The following is a 6,964-nucleotide window of genomic DNA, read 5'->3' on the forward strand; positions in this document are numbered from 1 at the left end:
CCTTCCCGGACACCTGATGTACCTGTGTGCCAAATTTGGTAAAGATCGGTCTAGTCGTTTGGTCGCGCATAAAGAACGTCCAGACAGACAGACAGAAACTCATTTTTATATATACAGGGAGTGCAGAATTATTAGGCAAGTTGTATTTTTGAGGATTAATTTTATTATTGAACAACAACCATGTTCTCAATGAACCCAAAAAACTCATTAATATCAAAGCTGAATATTTTTGGAAGTAGTTTTTAGTTTGTTTTTAGTTTTAGCTATTTTAGGGGAATATCTGTGTGTGCAGGTGACTATTACTGTGCATAATTATTAGGCAACTTAACAAAAAACAAATATATACCCATTTCAATTATTTATTTTTACCAGTGAAACCAATATAACATCTCAACATTCACAAATATACATTTCTGACATTCAAAAACAAAACAAAAACAAATCAGTGACCAATATAGCCACCTTTCTTTGCAAGGACACTCAAAAGCCTGCCATCCATGGATTCTGTCAGTGTTTTGATCTGTTCACCATCAACATTGCGTGCAGCAGCAACCACAGCCTCCCAGACACTGTTCAGAGAGGTGTACTGTTTTCCCTCCTTGTAAATCTCACATTTGATGATGGACCACAGGTTCTCAATGGGGTTCAGATCAGGTGAACAAGGAGGCCATGTCATTAGATTTTCTTCTTTTATACCCTTTCTTGCCAGCCACGCTGTGGAGTACTTGGACGCGTGTGATGGAGCATTGTCCTGCATGAAAATCATGTTTTTCTTGAAGGATGCAGACTTCTTCCTGTACCACTGCTTGAAGAAGGTGTCTTCCAGAAACTGGCAGTAGGACTGGGAGTTGAGCTTGACTCCATCCTCAACCCGAAAAGGCCCCACAAGCTCATCTTTGATGATACCAGCCCAAACCAGTACTCCACCTCCACCTTGCTGGCGTCTGAGTCGGACTGGAGCTCTCTGCCCTTTACCAATCCAGCCACGGGCCCATCCATCTGGCCCATCAAGACTCATTCTCATTTCATCAGTCCATAAAACCTTAGAAAAATCAGTCTTGAGATATTTCTTGGCCCAGTCTTGACGTTTCAGCTTGTGTGTCTTGTTCAGTGGTGGTCGTCTTTCAGCCTTTCTTACCTTGGCCATGTCTCTGAGTATTGCACACCCTGTGCTTTTGGGCACTCCAGTGATGTTGCAGCTCTGAAATATGGCCAAACTGGTGGCAAGTGGCATCTTGGCAGCTGCACGCTTGACTTTTCTCAGTTCATGGGCAGTTATTTTGCGCCTTGGTTTTTCCACACGCTTCTTGCGACCCTGTTGACTATTTTGAATGAAACGCTTGATTGTTCGATGATCACGCTTCAGAAGCTTTGCAATTTTAAGAGTGCTGCATCCCTCTGCAAGATATCTCACTATTTTTGACTTTTCTGAGCCTGTCAAGTCCTTCTTTTGACCCATTTTGCCAAAGGAAAGGAAGTTGCCTAATAATTATGCACACCTAATATAGGGTGTTGATGTCATTAGACCACACCCCTTCTCATTACAGAGATGCACATCACCTAATATGCTTAATTGGTAGTAGGCTTTCGAGCCTATACAGCTTGGAGTAAGACAACATGCATAAAGAGGATGATGTGGTCAAAATACTCATTTGCCTAATAATTCTGCACGCAGTGTATAAGAGATATAGATGTAGAATTACAAAATAAATTAGGGGGTTGTTTGGTGGGATCCCTAGATGATCCAGAGATTGTAGTGACTGTGGCGGCACCCCATGGACTCAGAGTTTGTATCTATTGGGATCCATGTATTTGAGTATACAAAAATCTAGAAAGAAATAGTGTCCCCCTGCAGCCATGGACCCCAAATGCTGAACGTCTGCAGCAAATTTACCCAACTAGACAATATCTAGGCTTATTTATGGATTGTCATAGGCCCTACTTAAAGGGGTTGACAAAGATTTATTTTAATTCCCCCCTCCCATCCTGTGGGACCTGTGAAGAGATGTATACTTACCTGTTCCCCAATCGGACTCCTGGTCCCTCCGTCCCCCGCCCCCCTGCCTGCAAACTTCCTGCACAGACAGCCAATGATTGGCTTCAATGATCACATATGCCCAAGTGGCATGTCATTGCTGGGTGTCGCTTGAGGACATATTACCACTGGGTCACGTGCACCAGTCATATCCCCAAGTGGCATGTCATTGCTGGGTGTCGCTTGAGGACATATTACCACTGGTGTCACGTGACACCAAATAACGGAACGGACGCAGAAAAAAAATAAGTTTGTGAGCATGAGCCCGTACTGTGGACAGATGGTGTGTTTTTATTGTAGGAAAACCCCTTCCATGTTCGATTGGTGGGGTATAATCTGCTCTGACCCTCGCCAATCACTAGAAAGTGGGTGCAGCAACACCAGAGAAGTGGCATGCCACCCTGTCTACATAACTGGCCGCTGACTATAACAGATCTTCCGTGTCCTTCTTTTGGAGGGACAGTCGCTATTTTTGACCCAAGTCAACCTGTCCCTCTTTGCTCTTTAAATTTCCAGTAATGCATTTACAATATTGAAACCTATTAAAGGGGTATTCCCATCTTAGACAATGGGGGCATATCGCTAGGATATGCCCCCATTGTCTGATGGGTGCGGGTCCCACCGCTGGGACCCGCACCTATATCGAGAACGGAGTGGAGAGCGCTGTGGCTGGAGGACCCCAAATTTCCCGGGGTCTGTCCACCACCAAGCGCTAAACCCCGCCTCTCCCATAGAAGTGAATGGGAGCATGCCGCGCATGCGCGGCCCATGCTCCCGTTCATTTCTATGGGGCAGACGGCAATAGCCGAGCCAGCGCTCAGCTATTTTCGGCGGCCCCATAGAAATGAATGGAGGGCGGCTGCGCATGCGCAGTGCGCTCTCCTTCACTTTCGGGGCTCCGTTCTCGATATAGGTGCACCTATAGGACAATGGGGGCATATCCTAGCAATATGCCCCCATTGTCTGAGATGAGAAAACCCCTTTAAGGCTAGTTTCACACTAGCGGCAGCCTTCTCCGGCGGTGAACAGCCTGCCGGATCCGTGCTGCTGGAGGTCCGCTCCGGCCCCATTGACTATAATGGGGGCAGGCCGGAGTTCTGGCGGCAGCACGGCAAACATGCCGAGAGGCGGCTGGAACAAAACTACGAAATGTCGGTGGCGCGCGTACACTAGCGGCAGCATGGATCCGGCGGGTGAACAGCAGGCTGCTGCTAGTGTGAAACTAGCCTAAAATTTATAAATATGCAGGAAAAAATGTATCTTTTTTTTACACAATGAGCCATAAATGTCCCTCTTTGACCGTCCAAAAAGTTGGGAGGTATGATATAATAGTCTGACCGCACAGAATCCTGGAAAGCTGAGCAGAGGCAACAGGAGAAGAAGTGGCACAGTGCACTGCTTTCTAGTGACGCTGTGCCTATTTCTAGTGACTGGCACAGGTGACCATAGTTGGATCGCCGGAAATTAATGTTCTGTCCTACTGATATTCCATTAAATGACATAAAACATCTGACTGGTGCAGAATGTAGATGTCAAATGACACAGCAAGAACTGGAATTCACAAGCTAGTAGGAGAAACTATGTAAATATACGGGTAGATGAGGTTATGTACTGATGGCACATGATACCAAAAAATGCAGAAATAATGCACCCTCTTCAAATAATCAGATGGAACCCAATTGGAACCCACATTTAGGAGGAAGGCAAAGTTTGTAGAGATCATGTATACACAAATAGACACCAATAATATACATTGTAGCTGTTGAAGTATTCACACAGAGTAAACAAATACAGATGTAGCAGAGCTGAATGTGTGTCTTTTAATGCTTAGACTATGTTTTATTTCTAGACTCTGAGTTGACCCGTGATAGGGTCAATTAGGGACAATAGGAGGCACGAGAAACGGGATCGCCCCTATCGGGGCGGCTATTCCGTAATTAGGCAGGGCTACTGCATCAGGGCCAGAATTAGGGCTATTACCCCCAAGCAGGTTTCACTAACATCTACTAATCAAACCGCTATTATTGTGCTAGTTAACATCAATCTGACCCTAGTTTTTGATTTACTTTCCTTTTTTTCACTTCATTATCTACGATTTATATATTAGAGGGGTGTATTGACCATTTTATACATAAATATTAAAAGTTACATTTTAGAATAATGGTATTGCTGTGAATTCTTAAGTTGTTAACCATTTTCTACTATAGAATCCCTTGAACAGGATTATGTTCAATCTGTGAATATAGACTCTGAGTTGAGTCATTTTACATGGGACTGTAGGTTTGCACACACAGTCCTATGTAAAACCCAGCTCTGCTACCTCTGAATTTCCTCATATCCTCCCCTGACAGTCAAGGCTTCTTCTGACAGTACAGATGCTGAGCAGCCCAGTCCTGCCATGATGTGAGCCCCCAGAGCAGAATGTGGCACCAGGTCTGCCTCTTCTCTGTCCTGGGCTCCACATGTGCAGAAGCTCCTGCAGACTGTAGGTCCTCAGCCCAGGAGCTTGCATTCACTTACCTCTTAATAGATGACGTGGAGCTCTGACTGCCAGCAAAATTCAACTGGGGGTGTAGGAAAATACTCTTTAGATTCCAGACCTTATCTGTATTTGAAGAAGGCAGGATGCAGGGAGGAGCCCTGCCTGGTCACACCATGTGCTTCACAGACCTGACCCCCTGTTCCTTCCCCAGTCACTGAGACAAAGGGGAGGTTGGAAAAGTTTTGGCAGGGCAATGTGATTGGTGCACAGATCGGCAGAGCTCAGGAGTTTACACTAAAACAGGAGGGCACAGGGGCCCCTGATGATCAGACATAGGCTGCTGCTGCAGAACCTCAAACAGGAGGGCACAGGGACCCCTGATGATCAGACATAGGCTGCTGCTGCAGAACCTCAAACAGGAGGGCACAGGGACCCTTGATGATCAGACATAGGCTGCTGCTGCAGAACCTCAAACAGGAGGGCACAGGGGCCCCTGATGATCAGACATAGGCTGCTGCTGCAGAACCTCAAACAGGAGGGCACAGGGGCCCCTGATGATCAGACATAGGCTGCTGCTGCAGAACCTCAAACAGGAGGGCACAGGCCACGGGGCCCCTGATGATCAGACATAGGCTGCTGCTGCAGAACCTCAAACAGGAGGGCACAGGGGCCCCTGATGATCAGACATAGGCTGCTGCTGCAGAACCTCAAACAGGAGGGCACAGGGGCCCCTGATGATCAGACATAGGCTGCTGCTGCAGAACCTCAAACAGGAGGGCACAGGGGCCCCTGATGATCAGACATAGGCTGCTGCTGCAGAACCTCAAACAGGAGGGCACAGGGGCCCCTGATGATCAGACATAGGCTGCTGCTGCAGAACCTCAAACAGGAGGGCACAGGGGCCCCTGATGATCAGACATAGGCTGCTGCTGCAGAACCTCAAACAGGAGGGCACAGGGGCCCCTGATGATCAGACATAGGCTGCTGCTGCAGAACCTCAAACAGGAGGGCACAGGGGCCCCTGATGATCAGAAACAAGCTGCTGCAGAACCTCAAACAGGAGGGCACAGGGGCCCTAAAGATCAGACAAAAGCTGCTGCAGAACCTCAAACAGGAGGACACAGGGGCCCCTGATGATCAGACATATGCTGCTGCAGAACCTCAAACAGGGGGACACAGGGGCCCCTGATGATCAGACATATGCTGCTGCTGCAGAACCTCAAACAGGGGGCCACAGAGGACCCTGATGATCAGACACAGGCTGCTGCTGCAGAACCTCAAACAGGAGGGCACAGGGGCCCCTGATGATTACACAGAAGTTGCTGCTGCTGCAGAACCTCAAACAGGGGGCCACAGAAGCCCTGATGATTACACAGAAGATGCTGCTGCAGAACCTCTAACAGGAGGGCACAGGGGCCCCTGATGATCAGACACAGGCTGCTGCTGCAGAACCTTTTAAGTTATGTATTTATGAGTTAGTTATGTTGAAGCATTTTATTATGATCAATATACACTAAAGGAATCCTAGGGCATGCTAGGAGTTGTAGTTCTGCAACAGCTGATGTGCCACACGTATATGCCTTTGTGTATAATAATCATACTAAAATGTATCTTAATAGAATTTATAACAGTTTAATTAGCAAAGCGATTCCGCATAATTCTGCAACAGCTGGAGAGCCACAGGTTGGAAATCACAGTATCGCCAGAGGAGCCACCGAACAAGTTCTCATTTTCCACCCAACTCTGATGCCACTGAAATTAATGAAAGTGCAACGATTTTACAGATGCTGGCACTTGAGAGTTCCCCTTTATTAGCTGGGCATGCTCCACCAGGACAAGACTTATTATTATTATGGCTGAAATATCCCATTAATTACATAAAGATACAAACGGAAAATGCAAATGTGATCGCACACTACATCCAGCACTCTGCCCTCCATGCTGGATGAGACATTGGTGTACATTTTGGCCAAAGCGTAATAAGCCACTCACCGCGTCAAGGTCGTCCGGGGTTAAAGCCACTCACTGCGTCAAGGCCGTCCGGGGTTAAAAGCAGAGTGTGCTTGGCTTGCATGCTGACCTGCATTCCCTGGACTTTATGTGGCTGTCATGGCCCATAAACAGGTAGGAACAAGTGTTAGGGACCACTCAAATGAGACGACCTTGACGCGGTGAGTGGCTTATTACGCTTTGGCCAAAATGTACACCAATGTCTCATCCAGCATGGAGGCAGGGCAGAGTGCTGGATGTAGTGTGCGATCACATTTGTATTTTCCGTTTGTATATGTATTTCGCCATAGTGATATGCACCTACATACAGGTTGTGCTGACTCAACCCCCCACATTTTTTCTTTGTAGCATATATTGGAGGCGTGGCGATCTCCTTGGAGTCATGTACACCTGACCAGTTAATCTGTCCTGGAGGCTGGTTTTAAAGTCAGTATAAA

General features: G+C 47.1%; 1 protein-coding gene across 1 annotated transcript in view; it reads right to left on the reverse strand.

The window, feature by feature from the left end:
• Positions 1–4,673, reverse strand: part of LOC120979306 (monocarboxylate transporter 2-like) — a 63,762-nt gene extending 59,089 nt beyond the window's left edge. The window contains exon 1 of the mRNA XM_040408009.1: positions 4,556–4,673. The gene's annotated coding sequence lies outside the window, so the exon portion shown is untranslated. The remainder of the gene's footprint in view (positions 1–4,555) is intronic.
• Positions 4,674–6,964: the final 2,291 nt, after the last annotated feature.

This window comes from Bufo bufo, chromosome 9, assembly GCF_905171765.1.
Source record: "Bufo bufo chromosome 9, aBufBuf1.1, whole genome shotgun sequence".
In the NCBI taxonomy this organism is placed as follows: Eukaryota; Metazoa; Chordata; class Amphibia; order Anura; family Bufonidae; genus Bufo; species Bufo bufo.